The sequence below is a fragment of the Eumetopias jubatus genome, unplaced genomic scaffold (assembly GCF_037043125.1).
Source record: "Eumetopias jubatus isolate StellerSeaLion01/CBP00866 unplaced genomic scaffold, mEumJub1_p1.0 scaffold_4, whole genome shotgun sequence".
In the NCBI taxonomy this organism is placed as follows: domain Eukaryota; kingdom Metazoa; phylum Chordata; class Mammalia; order Carnivora; family Otariidae; genus Eumetopias; species Eumetopias jubatus.
Window position 1 is genome coordinate 168,483,464 of NW_028274810.1, and position 21,731 is coordinate 168,505,194.

At 40.6% G+C, this 21,731-nt stretch overlaps 1 protein-coding gene across 1 annotated transcript in view; it reads left to right on the forward strand.

Annotated features, from left to right (window-relative positions):
* EYA1 (EYA transcriptional coactivator and phosphatase 1) overlaps window positions 1–21,731 on the forward strand; it is a 167,940-nt gene that overhangs the window by 122,518 nt on the left and 23,691 nt on the right. The window lies entirely within an intron of this gene.

Below are 21,731 nucleotides of genomic sequence, written 5' to 3' on the forward strand. Positions count from 1 at the left end.
CTGAGAGATCTAAAGAAAGATTTGAATAAAAGATGTCTTCCTTTCCTTTTCTTTTTTTGTAACATATTCTAACAGTTTTGTAAAATTGTCCCTAAAGTCCATTTGAAAGGATAAATAGGCAAAGATACCTAGAAGTTTTTGACAAAAAGTAATAGCATCCAGCTCAACCAAATATTAAATATTTTGTAATTCTACAATGATATGAAGATTTGTGTTGGCCTACATTGGCATTGGACTAACTATGGGGAGAAACGATCGCTCAGATGCAGCCCCAACTTCTAGAAAACTTCTGTATGTTTTAAATTAATCCAAGCAAATTAATAGTGAAGGAATGGATTATTCAACTTGTATGCAGAAATAAATCAATTAAAGAGTTAAAATGTAAAAGAATAAAAGAGAAGGTATAGGTAGATCAAAAAGAGATTTCACATTGCTTACAGGAAGTAAATTTTTGGGTAGCTGTTTGGTGCTAAGCCTCAAGAGCCTAAAAAAACTGCACGCATTTCACATCTAGACTTTTTACTTTGATCAGAGATAAAGGCAAGTATTTATAATAATAAACATTTCTGAATTATGAAATTCTGATAGTTTTGTTTCTTGACCTTGTTGCTGGTTACATGAGTATTCCATCTGTGAAAATTCATCGAGCTGTAATATATATTTTTTCAGTAAAGTGTTCATTTTTAAAAAGCACTGTTTTGAGGAATAGACGCATACATAGTTTGCTGTCAACTCTGTTAAAAAAATTATATGTCCTATGTATAATATATTCAACTGCTATTTTTCTAGCAGAGGATCTGGCCCAATGGAAGGACCCAGTAGATATATATTGAATTACAAAATAAATGGAAGAACAAAAAATATATGGAAAGATACACCCTAGAATTTTAACGTTGATTATATCTGGAACTTGGGGATTTATTATTCTTCTTTGTGCTTCTCTGTATATTCCAAATTTTCTGTAAAATATACTTATTTCTTTTATAATCAGGGTAGAAAACAAATACTATTTTTGAAAGCCACAGATAAAAGATAAACTTTTTAATTAATAAAATAAGGAATTAATATGTCAACTCATTAAGAAAAACATAAGAAAGAAATAGCTCAATAGAAGAAATGAGCAAAGAACATTGAACAGATTATTTGCAAGAGAAGAACATTCAAATTGTCCACACACAAAAAGGAAAAATGTTAGGGTTCACTTTTGGTAATCAGAAATGTTATGAGCAAAGATTTTAAATCAGTAAAATGGTCTTCAGTGCAGTAAGATAAATACTTGTGAACATTACTGATAAGGATATAAAGTGGTACAAGTTTTCAGAAAAGCAGTTTGATAATATGTATTCAGGAGCTTAGTGTGCTGATTTTTTTTTTTTTCCTAGTAATTCTACTTTTAGCTTCTGTTCTAAGAAAGGAGAGTTGTAGACAGATAACTGACAAAGTAGTGATAAGCATTCAATGACCACTTGTTCTAAATGCTTTGCGTACATTATTCCCACTTAATACCGTGAGGTTTCTCTGATAGAAGCACCATCATTATCTCCATTTGATGGAGGAGCTTAGTGAAGCTTGGGGGGTTAAGCCAAAACTTGTCTAAGCTCCTGTAGCTACTGAGTGACAGATTCTAGTGCAGGACTGGTGCTTTCTAGAAGTCCACTCAGCCCAGACTGTATCTCCCCATGGTGGTTTTTTCTACCTCTGAAATATAGAAATGTTTTAAATATCCAAAAATAGATTAATAATGAAATAAATTATAGTACATCTTCATTGAAAATTGTTTTAAGACTACATTAAATAAAGAGAAAATATTCATGGTCCATTTCAAGGCTCTATAATACAGTGTAGCCTTAATGTTAAAATGTACAGCATTATTATCCAAAAAGGTTACATACTGTATGATTCCAACTACATGACATTCTAGAAGAGGCAAAACTATGGAGACAATAAAAAGATCAGTTGGTTGCCATGGGTTGGAGGGAGGAAGGGATGAGTAGGTGGAGCTCAGAGGATTTTTTAGGTAGTGAAACTATTCTGTGTGATACTACAATGGTGGATATACAACATTATACATTTGCCAAAACCCATAGAATGTACCACACCAAGTGTAGGCTCTAACGTAAACTAGGGACTATGGGTGCTGATGATGTGTCAGTGTAGGTTCATTGATTATGACAGATGTAGCACTCTGATGTAAGAGGTCCATAGTAGGGGAAGTTATGCATGCATGCAGACAGGGTGCATATGGAAAATCTCTACTTTCTGTTCAATTTTTTGTGGATCTATTACTTCTCTAAAAAATAAAAGTTTATTAATTTTATTTAAAAAGTTTTGGCATATTAAAAATACTGAAGGGAAATATATTTTTAAAATCTACCATGATATAACTTCAAATTTAAAAATGAGTCTGCAAAATAAATCATACTATATGATCCTGTTTTAATGTATATGACATGAAAAAATAACTAGAGGTAAATATATTAAAAGTTGCCAGTCTGGACAATGGGGTTAGAAATGCCGTTTCTCTGTGATGCTCCAAAACTGAAATGCTCATAGCATTTTGCCATCTCTTTATATCTTGTTGCTTCTGTCCTTTATTCAATAGTTAATACATATTTATCAAGCAACCGTTAAGTGTCAGGCACAGTTCTAGATGCTGAGAATACAGTGGTGATTGAGTCAAGTTCATTCTCATGGAATCAGTGCTCCGGAGGGGAAGAAGGAGCTAAAAACTATGTAAATAAAATAACTTCATGTAGGAATAAATGCTATAAAGAAAAACAGTAATTGGGTCAGGATGGATGAGCTAAAGTGGGGCATCTTTAGCTGAGATGTTCAGGAAGTGGTATCCCTGAAGAGAGGACATTTGTAAAGAAACCTGGAAGTTGGGAGGGAAGCAGCTGCAACTACAGAAAAACATTCTGGAAAGGAATAACAAGTGCAAAGGTCCTGAGGTGGAAGTGTTTTTCACTCCTTCAAGAAAAAACAAGATCAGTGTGGCTACAACAGAGTGAATGGGGGGGACAGTGATAAAGTCCAGTTCATGAAGGACCTCATAGACTGTGGTGAAGAAGTTGGATTGTTTTTCTAATTGCAGTAGGAAGCCATGAGAGAGTTTTAAGCATAGCCATGATAGATTAGTGTTTATATTCTTAAAAGAACAGTCTGATTAGCATACGAGGAATAGGCAAGACTGAAACCAATGAGACCAATTAGGAGACTGTTGAGCCAGCCAGGGAGCTTTGGGCTGAGAGTGTAGCAGTTCTGGACATGGTGAGAAGTTGTAGGATTTACGGTATAATTTGGTGGAAACACTGGCAGGATTTGCTGAAGGGATCAGAGATGGGAGGAGAAGGAAGCTGAATCAAGGATGGCCGCTGGGTTTTGACCTGAGCAACTAGATGGGGGATGGATTATCTGAGAAAAGAGTGGGTTTGGGGTGATGAGGGTGTGGAAGAAGTTGTACCCAAGTATCTGGATTGAGCATATTAAGTTTGAAATATGTATTCAACATCCAAGTCAAGAGATTTTATTTATATATATATATATATATATATGTATGTATGTATGTATGTATGTATATATATAGGTTTGGATCTCAGAGGAGAAAAGCAAATTTGGAGGTATAGTTTTAAGAAGTCATAAAGGCATCTTATATGGGAAAGAGTGCCAGTTGAGAAGAGGGCCTAAGATTGAGTAGTAGACACTCTAACAATCAGAAATAGGACCAAGAAAGAAGAACTTTCAAGAGGGAGTGTTAAGGAATAGACAGCGAGGTAGGTGGGAAAGTATGGGGTACCACAGAACTCTAGAGAATAGGATTTCAGGAACAAGGGAATGGTGTGTTGTGTCAGTGGCCACCAGCACTGAGTAAAATGAGGACAGAGAAGTGACTGTTGGATTTGGCAAAAATCTTGGTGGTTAATCAGACTGGTAAGCACCATTTCAACAAAGCAGGATGACATAAGCCCAGTTGGAGTGGTTTGAAGAGAACGTGAGGATTGACAAAGTAAGGACAGGAAGGACTGAGAGTTTCACAGGGATAGCATGCAAAGAGAGGGGGTGGTGTGTGGGGGGGATCAGAAGACCAAGGGAGGCTGTGTCATTTTTTCAGGGGAAGACACTTAAGCATGTTGGATGTCAGTGGGAATGATTCAGTAGAAAGGAAACAATACGTGGTATGGCAAGGAGAGAGAACAACTGCAAGAGGGAAGTCCTTGGGTAGAAGAGAAGTTGGATGGCATCTGGAACACAAGATAAGAAGAAAGGGAGAATTGGCAGGTCCAGATGCTAGCAGACAGCTGGAGTTTGGCAGTGGAAAGAGGAGGCTGTTTTCACTATAGCAATACTTACCCCTCTATTATTACGATTTTCTGTCTACTGTTCTCTATTCCCCACTAGACAGTCCCTTGAGGGCAGAGACAACGGTTTGGCCACTTGAATCTTAAGCTCCTAACACAGGATTTGGTACATAGAAGGCTCTCACACGTTTCTTAAATTTTTTTCAAAAAATTTTCAAACTGATAGTCTATAATGAGCATTCCTGCTTTTATATTTCTTTCTTTATTTGAGAAAGAGAGCGTGTATGTGAGTACGTGGGCAGGGGGCAGGGGGGTGGGCGGGGACAGGGAGAGAGACTCAATCTCACGACCCTGAGGTCGTGACCTGAGCTGAAATCAAGAGTCAGAGACCTAACCAACTGAGTCACCCAGGCACCCCAGCACCCCTGCTTTTATAATTTGCAAGAGTTAACTTTTTACAAGTAGATAATTAATCACAGCCTTAAAATCATCTGAGATTGTCCAAGATGTTACGTTTTGATATCCTTTTCTTAAAATCCTATTTTCAAAATTCTAATGCCAAAATACAATATACATGGAAGAGGTATGATGTAAAGTCACATGCAGTGTGGTTCTAGTCTCAGGTTTAACAAAAAGGGTATTTTTGTCGAAAGATAAAAGATTTTCTACATTAAAAATGTTACAAGAAATAATTTCTATAATAAAAAAGGCTTATTTCTGAGCAGTGATATAATACTACCACTAATTACACAGTTAAGTTTTATTTTTTATTTTCTATAGTTAATATTTCTTGTAATTAGCAAATGATTGAATTGTAATCAATGACTCAGCTATTCCAACTTGACTCAAAGCCCTTTATTTATGTGGTTTATCTTACAGTGCTAGAGGTACCAGCAGTTGAACTCATGAATTCACTCATTCACGGAGGAACCCCTCTGTGCCTCAATTTCCTGTCTATAAAATTGGATAATAATAGTACGTGGCTCATAGGGTCTATGTGAAGATTCAGTAATTCTGTATTTCTAAGTGCATAGAAATAACCCTGGCCCATAGGAAGTGCTGACGAAGTCTAAGCTGCTGTTATTGCTGATGGGTATCTTCTACATGTCGGGAACCCTAGACGGTAGGGCTATGGAGGAAGAAGGGGGTGACTTAAGGAGAGGTTAGGGAATGAGATAGTAGCTGGGTTGCTTCCAAAATTCCCATGTAGAACTCCAACAGTAATCCCACCAGAAGCAACAACAACATCTGCCAGTGTTTAATTTGCAAATGCAACTGGTTCCAGGCACATCACACGGCACTTCCCCTGCTCTTTCCTCATCCGCAACCCCCTCCCACCTCCAGTTCCATGACAGGAGATTCACTGTTAGCAGCTAAACAGCTACCGTATCTGGCTTCCATCATGCTGTGCTGCTCCTTCATAGAAAATGAGGACGCTGGCTTCGTGTCAAGAAGACACGTGTTTCTTTGCTTGTGCTGATAAGTTTTCCTTTCCTTGTCCAATTCCGGCCCTGTGTTTTGAAGGATGGCTCATGGAACTTGCTGGTAGTCCGCAGCGTGGAGCAGAGGCTTGCTGTGTGCGGAGTCTCATCGTCCCGCAGAGCAGCCCCTCCTAGGGGGCAGCCCCACACAGCAGTGGGGCTGCACTGTTGGGCTCAGACTGCTGACAGTCAAGGAGGGAAGACTGGAAGGCAGCAGGCTTTAGGGAAACTCCTCCCGTCCGTCAAAAAGCATCGACTTTGATTCTCCCTCAGCATTGTGAACTCCATCTCACTATCTCCAGCTTGCTTATCCATGTGGGAAATTGAAGTGAAGTGATTTTTGCCCAGAGCCACTTTGGGAAAGCTGGGGTCGAAACAAGGGTTTCCTGCCATGGCTGTCTTGCACTAAACCTCTCTAGCTGTGTCTCATAAGCTGACTTTTGCTCTTTAGCAGCACAGAGGAGGAAGTAGCATCTTGGTGCTGTCACACATTGATGTCATACAGCAGAAAATGCCCTATAATGGCATTTTCTCTAGTGTAGTCTTTGAAAGCTTTGTTTCTTGCCATGTCTTCCGAACGGTAGCTATACTCAAACAACCCAAAATCTGTTCTGAGAAAGTTGAAAGATCAGTGGGTAGGTAGATAAATAGAGAGGCAGGCAATCAGCAGGTGGACAGCCGTGTGCTTTTAAATCCCTGCTGTTGAATAGACAGAAATGTTTGCAAATGTTTGCCCCTGTATTACAGAGAAAGAGAGCTGATGTGCTGTAAGTGTATGCATGCTTCCTCCATTCTGGACACTATATGAGGCATCGAGGAGAAGAGATCAAATCTATTCACTGCCCTCAAGGAGCCCAGATGCTCCGTGGAGACAGAAAAGCAAAAGCACTGTTATATCACAGAATGATCCTCCAGTGATGGGGACACGTAAGGACATTAGTTAGAGTCCAAAGGCAGGGTGGCTCACTCAGGTTGAGGGAGAGGTGGTGGCAAGGCTGTGAGTGTCAGAGAAATGGCTTCCCAAGGAAGGGATCTTTGACATGAGAGCGCATGGCATTTAGGGACCTGGCTGAGTAGGTGTGAAGCACAGAGTGCGTGCCGCGGTTGTGAGGTCAGAGGATAGAAAGGGAGACTGGAACCAGGTCATGGAAGGCTCTGTACACTCTGCTGAGGAAGCTGGAGTTCACGTGGAATGCCAACAGTAATCAGTAAAGGATGTTTAGCATGACTGTAGACGTGCATTGCATCATGAAGTCAAAGGTGTCGATAATCTAACTGAGAAATCACCAGGGTTTCCCTGCAAGAACAGAGAGTACAGGGCCAGATGTGAAAGCTCAGAAACTGGTTTGGAAAGATTGGGGAATATATTCAACATAAGGGGTAGGGAAGCAAGAATCTTACTTTCTGGCTTGAGTAATCAGGTAGAGATTTAAAACCCCAGGACGGTTAGCTGTCTTGGGAAGGAAGGTGGCAAATTCAGTTTTGAGGTGTTGGACTTGAAGTGTGCGTTGGACAGACAGGTGGAATCCAGCACGTGGGCTACATGCGGATCTGAGGCTCAGAAGAGAGAACTGAGCTGCAAGTCATCACCCTCGAAAGTGGTTAAGATTGCCCAGGAAAGGGTGCCTGGGTGGCTCAGTTGGTTAAGCGACTGCCTTCGGCTCAGGTCATGATCCCGGAGTCCTGGGATCGAGTCCCACATCAGGCTCCCGGCTCAGCGGGGAGCCTGCTTCTCCCTCTGACCCTCTCCCTTCTCATGCTGTTTCTCTCTCTCTCTCTCTCTCTCAAATAAATAAATAAAATCTTTAAAAAAAAAAAAAAGATTTCCCAGGAAGGAATGCACTGGATAAAAAAGAAAAGTTATTTCAGAGCAGGGGTCCCTCTGTGAAATTTTTGTTCGGAAACTGAGAATCCAAGCGTATGTTGAAGATTCCTGATTTGGAAAATGGAATGAATGACTCATGTAACGCAAGAGTGGTCCATCTAGCACCCTGATTGTTAAGCTGCCCTTGAAACAGTCTTCCTGGTTTTGCCACAGTCTCTTTATTCTGAAGATGAAGCTGCGGGGAGGTGGCATGGTCTGAGGAATGAGGGAACCCTTCAGGGATGGAGAGACCAGAGTTCAGTCCTTGCTTCCGACTAACGTGTGACCTTCACATGGTCAACCTGACAAGCCTCAGGGGTGGCGCAAGGGTGCAGGGCAGTGAGGAGATAACAGGATCCGGAGCCCCTTGGGGGAGTTCCATCCATAGATAGGAGTACCATCCTTCTTTGAGTAGAAATACCGCTTCACCTTTCACAGAGCTGGCTGGATGGCTGTCAGTTTATTTAAAAAATCCTGTGAAACTGACCTGTTGGTGTCACATATGACAGACTTTTCATTTAGATTCTTGATTTTGACAGGTGCTCGCTAATCTTGAGTCTGGGAGAGAGTCACTATTTTGTAAAGTCAGATTTTACTCAGTTAGCTTCATAGGAAGTTTGCTTAGGACAGAAAGGAATTTTTTTTTTTTTCTTTCAGATTGACTAGTGCAGGAGAAAGCCTGTAACTTCAACTTCCCCCAAATGTGTCTAAGTTGCAGTCCCTGGAGACTTCTCCTGTTTCAGTGCAGTTACAATAGAGCCTCTATGCGAACAGCATTTCTAAGGAAACGCTTTCTAAATCCTGGATTCTTCTCGCTGCTAATTGTGTGCTTCTCCTTTGTGGGGCAGGTGGAGGGTCAGGGCAGGGGAGAGGATGCTGTTTTCATCCACATTATTTTGCAAATTTGTTCACCTCCTCAAAAATAATTGAGTAAGAATTATCTCCTGGTCTTGGCATTCTGTCAGAAAGTTGAAGGGAGCTCTTATGTCCAAGATATCTCTTCAACTGGTGGGAATTGTTTGTCTTAAACACATATTGCCACCCTACTGGACTTGGAGATAAGTTAGATCTGTCAAGCAAAAAATCAGTAGCTTGGAAAATTAACAGTTGAAAGGTAGTGTTTTGCAGGTACATAATAAGAACATGTGGAGTTATGGTGAAATACAAATATTTTCTCTTTTTAAAGTAGGAATTATGACATTTGCTTGCTTTAAAATGTAACAAAAATCACTTAAAGGGCAAAAATGAATATTTCACTCCACTTATGATCACGTACCTATTAAAATGGTCTTAAGCAGAAGTCACTCTTCATTGGCCCAAGGCCTTACAGAGACTGACAAGAAGGGCTCTCCCCAAATCCAAGAGAATGTGTAAGACTTTGTATTTAAGTTGAGGCAAGAACCGAATGGATTTTGTAGAACTATTTTTAGCGGTAACGGCAAACAAGATGAAGGTAGTCCCATTCTCAGGGAGCTTAGCATCGTGGAAGCGCAGAATAAGAGTGGTGTGAAGCATGGGTAGTCAGAAAGGTGAGGTTGACACGCAAACTGCCTTCGAAGGATTAACAGAAATCCACAGAACTGCATGGGGTGGGCTCTGGAGAAGAGTGTTCTAAGCAGAAAGTATATCATGAACAAGGCTCTGAGTGATAAAATTATCAATTGAGAAAGATAATAATATTGCCTAAGGAGATAAATGAATGTCATAAACCTGTCAAAGCAAGTTCTTCACAGTGGCCCCCTTGCTTAAACAGTCTTACTGTGCTGTGCACCAAACATGACTTTAGATGCTTAAAATAGAATTATAAGGAGAACTGACAGTTGTTGCCCTGCTAACTTTGATAGTCCAAAACAAATATTGGGAAATGATCAGCCATTCCTTGGTTAAAAGAAATATGAAACATGTACAACATGGAATATTAGAACAATTTAAAAGATAATACAGATGATTAATATAAAAAGATGTTTATTACATATTGCTGAGCGGAGGGGAAAGTAGCCACAAAACATTTATCTGGTTCGACCTGCTCTTTGGGAGTGTCTACCCCTCTGACACTGTAAGCCTTGTGAAGACTGTGAGGAACTTTGGACAGTTGAGTCAGTAGAAGGAGGGCAGGAAGGACAAATTTAACAGTGGTTACTTCTGAAGGATGGGATTAAAGTTCCTTTTATATGCTTTTTTGGTTTCCATGTGTTTTCTACGTGAGTATGTATAATGATTAGACAAAATAAATCTCTTTTCATAAAACTGCTTTCTAACACTTCTGTCACATAAGGCAGCAACATTCTCACTTACCTTCTGGTTGGGTCCTCAATTCCATCATAACTAAATTCTGTCAGATGATCGGAAGGGTTTCATTCCGTACCATCTGTGTGCTCGGACTGCATCAAGAGGAAATAGACAGAGGTAGGGCCCTGTTTAGAAAATAAACAGCGAGAAAAAGACCCATGAGAAGTTCTCTCTTCCTTCCAAGAGTTTATTATCTGGTGGGATCCTTATCTATTTAAGTCTTCCTTCCCTTATTCAGCAAATGTAGAGTTTTGGGGAGGATTGGAAATCACATGTAATACTGTACCTAACACATAGTAGGCTCTCAATAATTGTCACTACTGTTATTCAGACAGTGGGTTACAGAGCATACATCAGGGGTTGGGGAAAAAAAACAAAAGGCAACTAAAAGTTTAACAGAGGAATTGTCTTGACCAGGAGCGAAAGGAGAGGGAAGGCACACCAGCAACCAAAAAACACCAACGATCGTCTGGTAAAGAGGAGTGGAGAGGGCCAGGCTCATTGGACCTGGCCTGGCAGAAGCACACAGGGGCACAATGGGATGGGAGGGGCACACAGACAGACATGGCATTGGATAGGCAAGGTGAAGGCTCATCATAGAGGCCCTCGGATGCCCAGCTGCCTCAGAATATATTGGTTCCAGTTTCGTTTTTCCAAAGTACCCATTGATCACTGTCTGGTTAAAAGGCAGAGACAGAAAAGGAAGTGAAATGTATTTGCCTGCTTCCAAGAAGCTTATACTCCCTGTTGGAAATTATATTTTCGGGGAGAGCAAAACCTACTTTGGGAAAAATGTATCTGAAGGTGAAGGGTGAAAGGAGATGGACTAGCAGCAGGATGAATTCCATTTTGCACTGTCATAGCTTTAAAAGAATTCTAGTTCCTTCCCTGAGAGAAAATTATAGTGACGCTCACCTGTACCCTCTCTCTTTAACCCTGTCAGGTTTATCAAGCCTTCCTGGTGATATCTGTATCTGATTTTCGTGTGCTTGGTGCCTGGTGTATAAACAGGCAGGCAGTCAGTCATTATTAGTTGAGTGCATGACCAACTAAATAAAAGAATACAGAATGTGTGTCCCATGTATTTTCTAGAGATCGTTCCAGAGTTAATATTATAATATACGTAACATAAATGCTCTATTAGTGGTATATAATATAAACAACCAAATTTATAATTAACAACGAAATCATGATTATCTGTCACTTTAAATATTTGTGGGAAAAGGGGTGGTTTGCTAGGGAGTGAGAATATGAGTAAGCAGGAAATTTTTCCCTAGTTTTCCTTTCAGGCACCCACTCCTTCTCCCCAACCCCCATTGACACCCAATGATTTGGGGCACACCAGAGCTCCCCATGCTGGAGGAAATCTATGATAGAATAGTTCACACCAAAGTAATAGAACTTAAATAATTTACTCTTATCTGAAGTCTTTGTCATAAAAGAAGAAGCAAAGGGAATGATTTCAGGGGGCAGATTTCAGATGATAATACTTAGAAGAGAAGAGAGCATTTTTTGAGGAAGAAAGTGCACTTTCAAAGGTCCTCACTTCCCCACGAGGGGCTGACATGAAAGGTGACATGGAACCTTCTAGTAGCTCACAGAACCCTTTTTTTTTTTTTTTTTAAGTGCCTGTATCTGGTTCTGCATACTTTTATCTCCAGAGTCAGGAGTAACAGAAGAAATTGGCTTGAAGAATTTTTATCAATTTATTAACTAAGGATGCTATTCTGAGTTACACATTCTTTTATAGAAAACAGGATTTTTTATTATAAAATTATCGGGCTGTATAAGTCAAATTAATAAATTGAGCTCTTTTAAACTTTTAAGTTTCACTCCCACCCTTGCAAGAAGGAGTCACCTAAAAAGAAAATTACTTTCACGATCTCTGTAAAAATTGTATTGAGGTATGGTTTGCAGTTAAATGAAGATGGAATAGTGATAAACTGGAACTAATATTTGTTGCAAATATTTAATTTCAGAGTAAAAATTGCTCCAAAAAAAAAAAAAACGCTCTCTTCAAACATGACCTATTTTTTTTTTAAGATTTTATTTATTTATTTGACAGAGAGAGACACAGCAAGAGAGGGAACACAAGCAGGGGGAGTGGGAGAGGGAGAAGCAGGCTCCCCGCTAAGCAGGGAGCCCGATGTAGGGCTCGATCCCAGGACCCTGGGATCATGACCTGAGCCGAAGGCAGACGCTTAACGACTGAGCCACCCAGGCGCCCCTGACCTATTTAATAGTATAGCTTGAGTCCCTTGTTTTGTTTGTGATCACAACAGAAATATCCCGTGTAAATTAAAACTTCCAGTTAAATGCTTTGTGAATAAATTGGTATGGGATTCATTTTCCTCAAATGGCAGTGAGAGCTACAGAAAAGTGATTGCAGAAAAGGATAAAAGGGCTCCTGGTTGGAATATTTTTCCATGCTTCTGGCAGCAAGTTTGCAATAAAAAGAATGATTTTTATGAGAATGTGATTATTCACAGCAAGATGAGAGTTGGTGTCACTATGAAAAATTCTTCTTCAGTAGATGCTCTCAGCAGGAATAATAAATCTAAAAGAAAGGCAACAGGAATCACAAAGAACACTGTTGCCAATGACAAATGATGTTTGCCAAATGATGAGCAAACCCATTGACCACTGAGAAATCAGTTCAGCAGTAAATCAAAGGCTTATTCTTAAGAGTAGTTCTGACTCACCATTCAGAAGGATGACATTTATATTACATTATATGCTGTTTTCTTTGTTTTTAAGTTCTGAAACATTTTGAACATTAAGTCCGCCTTGAATCTTTTAATACATGAAAAATCACATGATACAATTATAAATATGATATTTTTAGGATAAAATTGTATAACGCAGTTTGACATATTATCAACCACTAATCCAACTGCCCTATTTTGTCTTTGAAGGTCTGCAACATTTTCAGTGGCTCCTCCACAAATTTGTAAAATGCCCTATCTTCTGATATTAATTGGATCATAAATGAAGCTATGTATTTGGGCCTACACCTCTTGTGTATAATACCATGTAGGGGTGTAGAATGCACTGAACATAACTTAAACAATAAAAGATGGATCTTGTGGCATTAGATAGAAGGGATTCACTATATCCTTAACTTTTTAAGAAGGAAAGAAATTATGTGTTGATATAATTAGATCACATGTAATATAAGCTAAAAATATCAATTAAATTAACCCATTAATCTGGTGTTGAGCAGTTTTAAATAAGCCTATTTTATTTTTAAAAAGCTTATTTTCAATTCTTTCTCTTTCTCATCTTAACGTTCAGAGTGTGAATAAAGACAAATATATTTAATATAATCATGTGGTAAAGAAGGTATTCATGGTGAGAAAGAAGGAACTCCAAGCAGACTGAAGTTGACATACCGTATTTATTAACACTGTACTTACTTGCTAAAAAGGAACTCTCTTCATGTAATTCCTTTGGGATCCTTTGAGCAATGTGTTAAAGTGGTATTATGATGACATCTTGTTTGTAATGAGCACATTCTAAAATTAATATAAAAAATACTTAAAAATTTGAAACTTTTTTCTTTATTAACAGTAGCTTGAGCTTTCTATAAATTCTTATGTAGTGATCTGAAATATTTATCATAACTTTGTATGTATACAAATACATAGCTTAAGCACTTCAGTTTATCTTTTGCTTTCATATGCCATCTTCAGGAACTTTCAGTAAAGATTTTATTCTCCAAATATGTTATGAATATTCCTCTAAACAGAATCAGACGGAAATCGTAATATCTTCTTACCTTTGTTGAAACTGCTGTAATTCAAATCCTGAGTTTCAAATACGAGTACCCAGGTCTCCTAGCAAATGTAAACATAATTCTAGTAAAATCTCTCTCTCATTCTGATAACCTCGACAGGATATTGTAACATTAAATATATTAAAATACTGTTTTTGTAAGTAAGACATGGTAATTAAAAGCAGTGTATGTCTCTGCAAGTTACACTTTATGACCAAATCTCAAAAATAGATGTTAAAGTGCCTCTTACTAGTTTCTGAGATTTGAAATTCTGTCTCCCCCCTCACCCCATTGGCTGCTATGGTTGTGTCCTCCTATTCCTGTGAAAACAGAGATATTTAGATACTGACTTAGAATACACATTGGCGCCTATGCTATGCTGAGTGGATAATCTAGAGTGAGAATTGAAAGATGAATTTGTCCAGGTATGTTCTAATCCCTTAACTTGCATTTCCCAAAATTGTCAAACAGAATGAGGCCAGTTTCAAAACACTCCTCTGTGCCTTAGCCATGCACCCTTTTCTTTTGTAAGAAAGCTTTGCGGTGGAAAAGCAAGGGAATGGGAGGGTAACAAGGTGCACCCCAGACAGGCATGACAGGTCCTGGCCAGCCGCGCGTGGGGCTGCAGGGCTGCGAACGGCGCACCCCATTTCCACTTGGCCGTGCTGCAGGCTCGCATCCAGTCCTCGATGGTGAGCACAAGGGCACAGCAGTGCGTCAGCTCTTTAGTATGTCTGTTTGAAAGTGCAGTGAGGGCTTTGCCACACCTTTAGAAACACATTGCAATCATATTATTCCACATCAGTAAGTACAAAAACACAGTGCATTGATTCAACAGTCTCCTTTTTACAGAAAGAAATGTACAAGTAAAAACCTGGCTTCTGCAAATTGATGAACTCACAGAATTTCTTAACTACAGAGACTGACATACTCAATATAATGGTCAATTTAGAAGCAGCATTCTTACCAAAAAAAAAAAAAAAAAGGCAGCATTCTTCACCTCTCTCCCATCAATTGGCTTGTTTCTGGACCACCCCTTCTCCCTAAACTTCTGAATCACACTGGATCTCTAGGGCTGATCCATTTTACCTTATTTTCCCAGAGAAGTTATAAAAATATCTAGGGAGTCAGGAGTTACTTCCAAAAGCCGCTCTGGAAATCACTCCCTTAAAACCTCTGTCCCTCAAATACTGGTCACCCAGTAATGCCATCTGTACAATTTTAGACTTTCTGTGAGAAGGAGGGTAGTGTGGGCAGATCCACAGGGGGGTGGCTCGCCCCCCCCCCTCTTTTTTTTCTTTTTAAAGCACTGCTAATCACTTGTCAAAATAAAGCGTTCGGACAGTCTGTGTGTTTGTCTCAAAAGTACTGGAAATACCTCTGTACTCTGTATAATTAGACATTTTTGCGTCGGGAAATAAGAGGAAAACTTCTTGCTGGTCACTTGTGGATGTCTCAGGTATCGAGCAGGTCTCTGTGTTGTTCCGTGGGGAGGCGGGAGCAGTGGATGTAATAGCTTGATGACGGATAGGAGGGGACAGAGCACCCACCGATCATTTCCTCTGCCTTGGCCAATCCGGCCGGCCTCAATAGGCACGCTGATGTATACAGACACAGTGAAAATAGCTCGTTCTCTGGCGACTCTCTTTTTCCTTTCATTTTTACTTTGTAAAGGAAGGTATTGAAACAATTAGTGGGCAGTATGGTGTTAGTTTCCTCGTGGTAAATTTGGAAAATGGAGCAAATGGAGACTCGATCAGCAGAATCTGGGCTTGTGTAACTCAACTGCTCCAAGGACGTGTTTGTAACATTTTTATATCGTTCCCTTTCATAACAGGCAGTCTGCCTCAGTCTTCTCAGAGTCTCTGTTTATTCAGAGATTTTAGGTTTACTTGGAGTTTATGTTTCTAGTGTCATGTTCAGAGGTATAGTGCCTCCACGTGCCGGCTATTACATCACTGTGCTTGGCATAGATAATAAGACCCATTGTAACTGTCTTAATTCTTTTTATTAATTTTCCTAAACTAGCTTGAATGGTATGGTGTTTTTTTTTTTTACATAATTATGGCACAAGTGAAAGGCTTGGAGGAAAAGTACAACCACTACAGTATCAAAGCAGAATAAATATTTGCAGAAAAATTCTGCCATAACTTAATATTTTGCATATGAGCCTCTGTACAAAATCTGAGTTATTCCTGGGGCTTGGTCCAAAAGAACATGTCTGTGGCCCGGCCCTGGAAGGCCAGAGATGATGACGGATCAGAAAAAGGTCAGCTTGAGTTGCAGTGCCAAAAATAATGACAGAAGGGACCAAAAAGGCAGAATAACAGTGCAACCAGAGTTCTGAGAGGGAATGTGCCTTTGCCGCACGGCTGTGAGATCGTACCCCATGTGGCTTTCTTCATATTCCCAACACCAGGGCTGGTATTCGGCTGCTTTATGTGTTGGCAGTTTTCCCCAGCCATCCATGAGAGCATTTTAGAATCCGGCCCCATGAGTGCTTGGATATCTGCAAGCAGAGGGCCAGTAGTAACTAAAGCTTGCGAATTTTATTTATTTTACTCCTCTGCGAAGCACAGGCCTTGGGACCTAAAGGGAACGCCAGGCAAGTGTAAACTCTGGTCATTTGGTCTGTGGTGTTTATCTGCAAGATGACTGTAGAACCCTGTCGCGGAGAATAGAGGTGGCAGGCTGGCACCTGCGGGCTCAGCGCTGCGCTTCTGAGTGTTGCCATCTGCCTAGCCAGATCCTTTCTGGGCCTCCGGCCTCCTCCTCAGGACATGCTTTGTCAAACGCTAACACCTATGCTCTCACCGCCTACAATCGTGCTCTGTACCCTCCACGCCTGGCAAAGGCCCAGTTACCACAGTGGCTCTCCTTCTGGGACGATTTCCCTCTGAAGTGCCAGTCACTGGAAGCCCCACTGGTGAGATGCAGGGCTGAGGCTTGTCCTGGAAGATGGAGGACTCCCATCGGAGCTCCAAGCTGGGAGAGGGGGCCGTGATGACAGTTGCTGGGCCCAGGAGGAGTGGGGCAGGCGAAGGGGAGGATATGTTTTGTAGCTGAAGTCTCCTGAGCTCCAAACAAGCCACAAAGGATCTAGATGGAGGCAGTTGTGGGCATCATGTGAAGCGGGTGAGGAGGAGACCATGAGCTGGGGGGTCACAGACCTAGGATCTCAGCACTTACCTTACTTAACTTTTCTGAGTCTTCATGTTTTATATCTGTGATATAAAATGGGTTATACCATTGCATACTAGTCCACTTTCACCATAAATTGGTAACACTAATTCAGCTCAACAAGAAGGAGGAATGTCTGTGAGGGAGAGAAACCGTGTGCCTGCCTCTGCAGGGTCTCCACAGAAGTGTGAGAAATGACTTATTGAGGGGCGCCTGGGTGGCTCAGCTGGTTAAGGGACTGCCTTCAGTTCAGGTCATGATCCTGGAGTCCAGATCCTGGACACCGCAACGGGCTCCCTGCTCAGCAGGGAGTCTGCTTCTCCCTCTGACCCTCGTCCCTCTCATGCTCTCTGTCTCTCATTCTCTCTCTCTCAAATGAATAAATAAATAAATCTTAAAAAGAAAAGAAAAGAAAGAAAGAAAAGAAAGAAAAGAAAAGAAAGAAAGAAAAAGAAAAAAAAAGAAATGACTTATTGAGTAGTTTGCCACCACTTTGGGGAGGGAGGAATATACTCTTCAAGGGGTACCAAATGTCAAAATAGGACATTTAATCAAGTGTCAACGGCTCTTGTTGCCCTGGTGCTTCAGGATTTCTAAAAAGGGTGAGGCCAACCTCAGGTTGCTTTAGCAGTAATCTAAATTCGGTAATTAATTGTAAAATTTTCCTAGTGAAGGATAGTCACAACTTGGCCTAGCACTGGCCCTGACTTTTTGAGAATTTGTGCTATGTTGGCGTATGTGAAAATTGATTAAATAAAAATGTTAATTACATATTCCTCTACTATAGACTGATACAGAGGCTTTATGCAAAAATGTTGCTGATTTTGACCTCCCTTTGAAAAAAGCCATTATCAAAAAATAACTCTTTTCCCACCTCTCGATCCTTGCCAGCTCCCATAGCAATTCTCAAGTCTGTAACTGAGAGGGTAACAAAAACCATCCCGTAAGGGGAGGGGACGTGCTTGCCAACTCCAGAGAGTTCCCTTGCATGTCTGGGAACTAAGTCTGGGCTCTTTCCTAGAGAGAAGGACAGCTTTCCCGGTAAGTGCCACCTTCCCCCACCCCACCTCACCACCATGCATAAGTAGTGGTCTGGCATCCGCAGTCTGGGATCAAAAAGCTATGTTTTGTTTCGGTTACCACAGTTTCAGTGACTGTGAACCATCTCTAGCGAGTCTGCCATTTATCTCTCGATTGCTTTCATCACAAAAGCATCGAGGATAAATGTTGGGCCGGCCGGCCCTCCCCCACCTAGCAAAACACAATTTAAGTTTTTCAGACCTTGGCAGCTCTTTTAGACTAAATGGAATTCAGCCATTCAAGCAGGAGGATGTTCCTTTGAATGTTCCTCAAGGCGGTTCTGCAGCATTTAGTCCCATTGTAATTTATCACATGTGTAGTTAATTAACTTCTGTCTTTCCTGCTAAACTGTACGTGCCTTGAGGGCAGGGGCTGATAACAGGATGCTACTTCCCAAGTCAGCTCCTTGCTGCCACCTGCTAGCCGTTGTAACTCTTCCCGCCTGATGCCTGATCTCCTCCTTGTGCCCCGCTCCTGCCTCATCCTCCAGCACACCAGGTTCTCCCGCCTCAGGACCCTTGAATGTGCCCTTTCCTTGGCCTGCAGAGCCATTCCCCAGACCCTACACAGCATTGCATCATTCCCTTGCCTGCTGTATTTTTTTCTCCTTAGCAGTTATCAGCGCCTAACTTATTACACATTTTGCATATTTTCTTGTTTGGGAGTTTCCCCCACTAGAATGTGTTAGTTCCAAGATGGTAAGGATTTTTGTCTGTTAAATGTTGCATCCTTAGCATCTGGAACATAGTAGCCCCTTGATTAATAATAGGATACATGAATGAATAAAATGACCACTTTTCTAAGCTAAGGCACCCATTAGCCAGTTCAGATGGGTATTGAGTGTGGAATCTACCAGGAGTCCTGAGAAGTACTACCTCCTTCCCAAATGAGGCCCCCAGCCAGATCCCCAAACACGATAGGGCTACCTGGGGCATCTCCAGCCTCAACGGGACAGATTAATTTATAAAACCTGCTAAGCTGGCTGACCTGGCAGTAATGGGCCTGAGACATGGGAATGCTAGGCAAAGACTTGGCCTCAGTAATGACTTCAGTGCCTTAAAACCCTATTGTGGACTTTTTGGTGATTTATTTCAAAAATATGTTTTCAGCACATTCAGTCTTTTTAGAATAAAAACTTCCTTTTCCCATGGCATTCTATATGTTCTGTACTCTGTATTAAGTAGCAAAGTAGGGTTTTTAGGAATATGTCTTGGTGCCTAGAAGTATGGGTAGCTTCCATTCTTGTTTTCTGTGTCTATAGATTCTACCAGTGGGCTTTAAATTTTGTCATGTTGTTTCAGTGGGTCCAGAACTCCTGCTCCCCTCCTTCAATTATCTAATTTTCTGAGTTTAAAACAGATTTAGAAACTAAAAAACAACAAAGTCCAGAAAGCAAACATGAAAACCTAAAATTACGCCCTTAAGAAGACAAGCAAAAAACTAGATAGCTTCCAAAGAAAAGGGGTGGGGGGAAGGACAGTCTCATCCCAGTGGAGGAGAGAGAATTTCAGATGTCAGGATGCAGGGAAATGCAGTTTCTAATTTGAGAGTAGATGCACTTAGAAAGATTTACATATTCCACATGTATCGAGATAGTTCTGTATTTTAATATTCTCTGTTCTTTGAGGCATTAAAAATTTTAATAGGTAAACATCAAGATAGTAAAATAGTTTTTCATCAAAATAAAAACCTATTTCCCGAGACAGTTCTACCCAGATGTAGAAGCTCCTACCAAGACTTGGTTGCCAAATCTTCCGTATTTCTCTTATCGATCCGAAGTTTGTGCAGCTTAGTATTTTTCTATCGTTAAGTGACACGGACAGTTCTGAAAACATATTTTACATGACTTTGTCATGGTTTCTTTTTATTCCTGGGGTAACCAATTAGGCCCTTTAAAAAATGCTCCTGATGTTTGCATCTATTTTCATGAAAATCATTCCACGGAGCTATTCTCCTGATAAAGAATGAAGATTTCCTTGTTGCCGCCACACCAGAGTTGATCAGATCTCTGCGAAGTGAGTTTGGTGTCTGCAGGTAGAAACTCAAAGCTGTTGACGCTCAATTAGAGAGGTAACCAAGATCCCGAACAGTCCTTCAAATGAGGGCTTCAGCCTTGGGAACAAAAAGACTTGGATAAAGCTGGCGGGAGAAAACAAATACAGGATGTGAGAGGACAATAGCAACAATGGAGTCATTAACAGTCCCTGGAGGATAACTGGCTTCTGTTAGTCACGGAGATTTACAACTGCATTCGTTTAAGAAAAGCCTCTCAACACCCTGCCTTTCCAAGGAATTCTCCCCACCCCTAGAGTTAACCAAGTAACTTGTTAAGTCAGCTTTGGTGTGATTCCTTGAATTAAACTCTTTTTAACGGAGCTTTTCTTCTTGGACTTCCTCACCCTCCACCTCCTGTTTCTCCCAAAAGAGAAGAATCTTCCATTGTGGCGCTCTGGCTTTTTGAGTTTTTCTGTTTTTGTTTGGCGGGGGGGGGGGGGCGCGGGGGAGTGCACTTTTTGGTTTGTCTTGGTTTTCTCGTCTGTTTTGTACACTCAACCATGCACCCTAAAAGAGTTGTTTACCAACAACATAAAAATGTATTTCTGGCTAGATAAGTGGCAGAAATGTCTACACTCATGATTTAGGCACTCTTTAAACCCGGAATAAGTACCTCGTTGAAAAAACACAACTATCATTCATCTTCTGAAATATGATTAAATTAATAACTCCGAGAAGTCCCCAAGCATGTTTTCCAGGAATTACCTGTTTTTAAAAATGTTAAATTCACCGTCCACATGTGCGGCCTCCTAGACTCGCTTTTCCTCTTTCTTATCTGAGGTTATGGACCTCAGGAGAGCAGGGGAGGGTTACAAGGTCAAAGTCTTTTCCTCCTTGGAACTTGCTGCTTGCTGGGAGGCGGTTGCCTGGAAAGTAGATGCTTTAGAGAAGAGGTTGGGGGGTCACAATTTTAATTCTGTTAAGCAACAGCTGGTTTGAGTTTCTTTCCCCTTCTATCTCCTGCTCCCTTCCTCACAAATCCATGGAGAGAAAAAAATTTGTTCGGAAGGAACCCACAACATAAAAATACACCTTGTATTACTGTGGCGCTTTATGACTGTCATCTTTGTTACAAATTGTATGTTGAGCACTATATGGATAGGCTAGAGTTTACAAAATTATACAGGAAATATAACCAGCGCCTTAGCCAAAAGAACCTTTTAAAATACAGGATACATACCTGGAAATCTTTTAATAATATTTTTAAACTAAAACTTTTAACGAAAATAAGTATGATAAAATAAGTATGGGGTATTCAGAGCCTGACTGCAAAGAATCATGACTGAATTATTGAAGCACGCCAAAGTGTGGGTGCCTTGTCTCTGGGTGGGAGACCTTGTTGTGTGTCTCCAAATTAGTATGCCATCATTTGTTCAACAAATGTATACTGAGTGTCTGCTCCTCACACAGCTATGCTAGGGGCTGGAAACATAGTGGTGAGAAGTCGGGGTGTTCGTATGCAAACAGGTGCATATTCATCAACTCAGTCCAGTAGAGCTGTAGTCCAAAATCACAGCCTCCTATTCTAAACAGTTTACATGTGGTTTGGGGTTTACAAGTCAGCTCTGTTCACGTAACATTATTCTATAATAAATCCATAAATCCAACACACTTAAAAGGAATATATAATAGTGAAACAGTTAAAAAAAAAAAGTAAAAAACACCACATGGTTTTATTGTTTTTATTTGGGTTTTGAAGTCTCCCATGG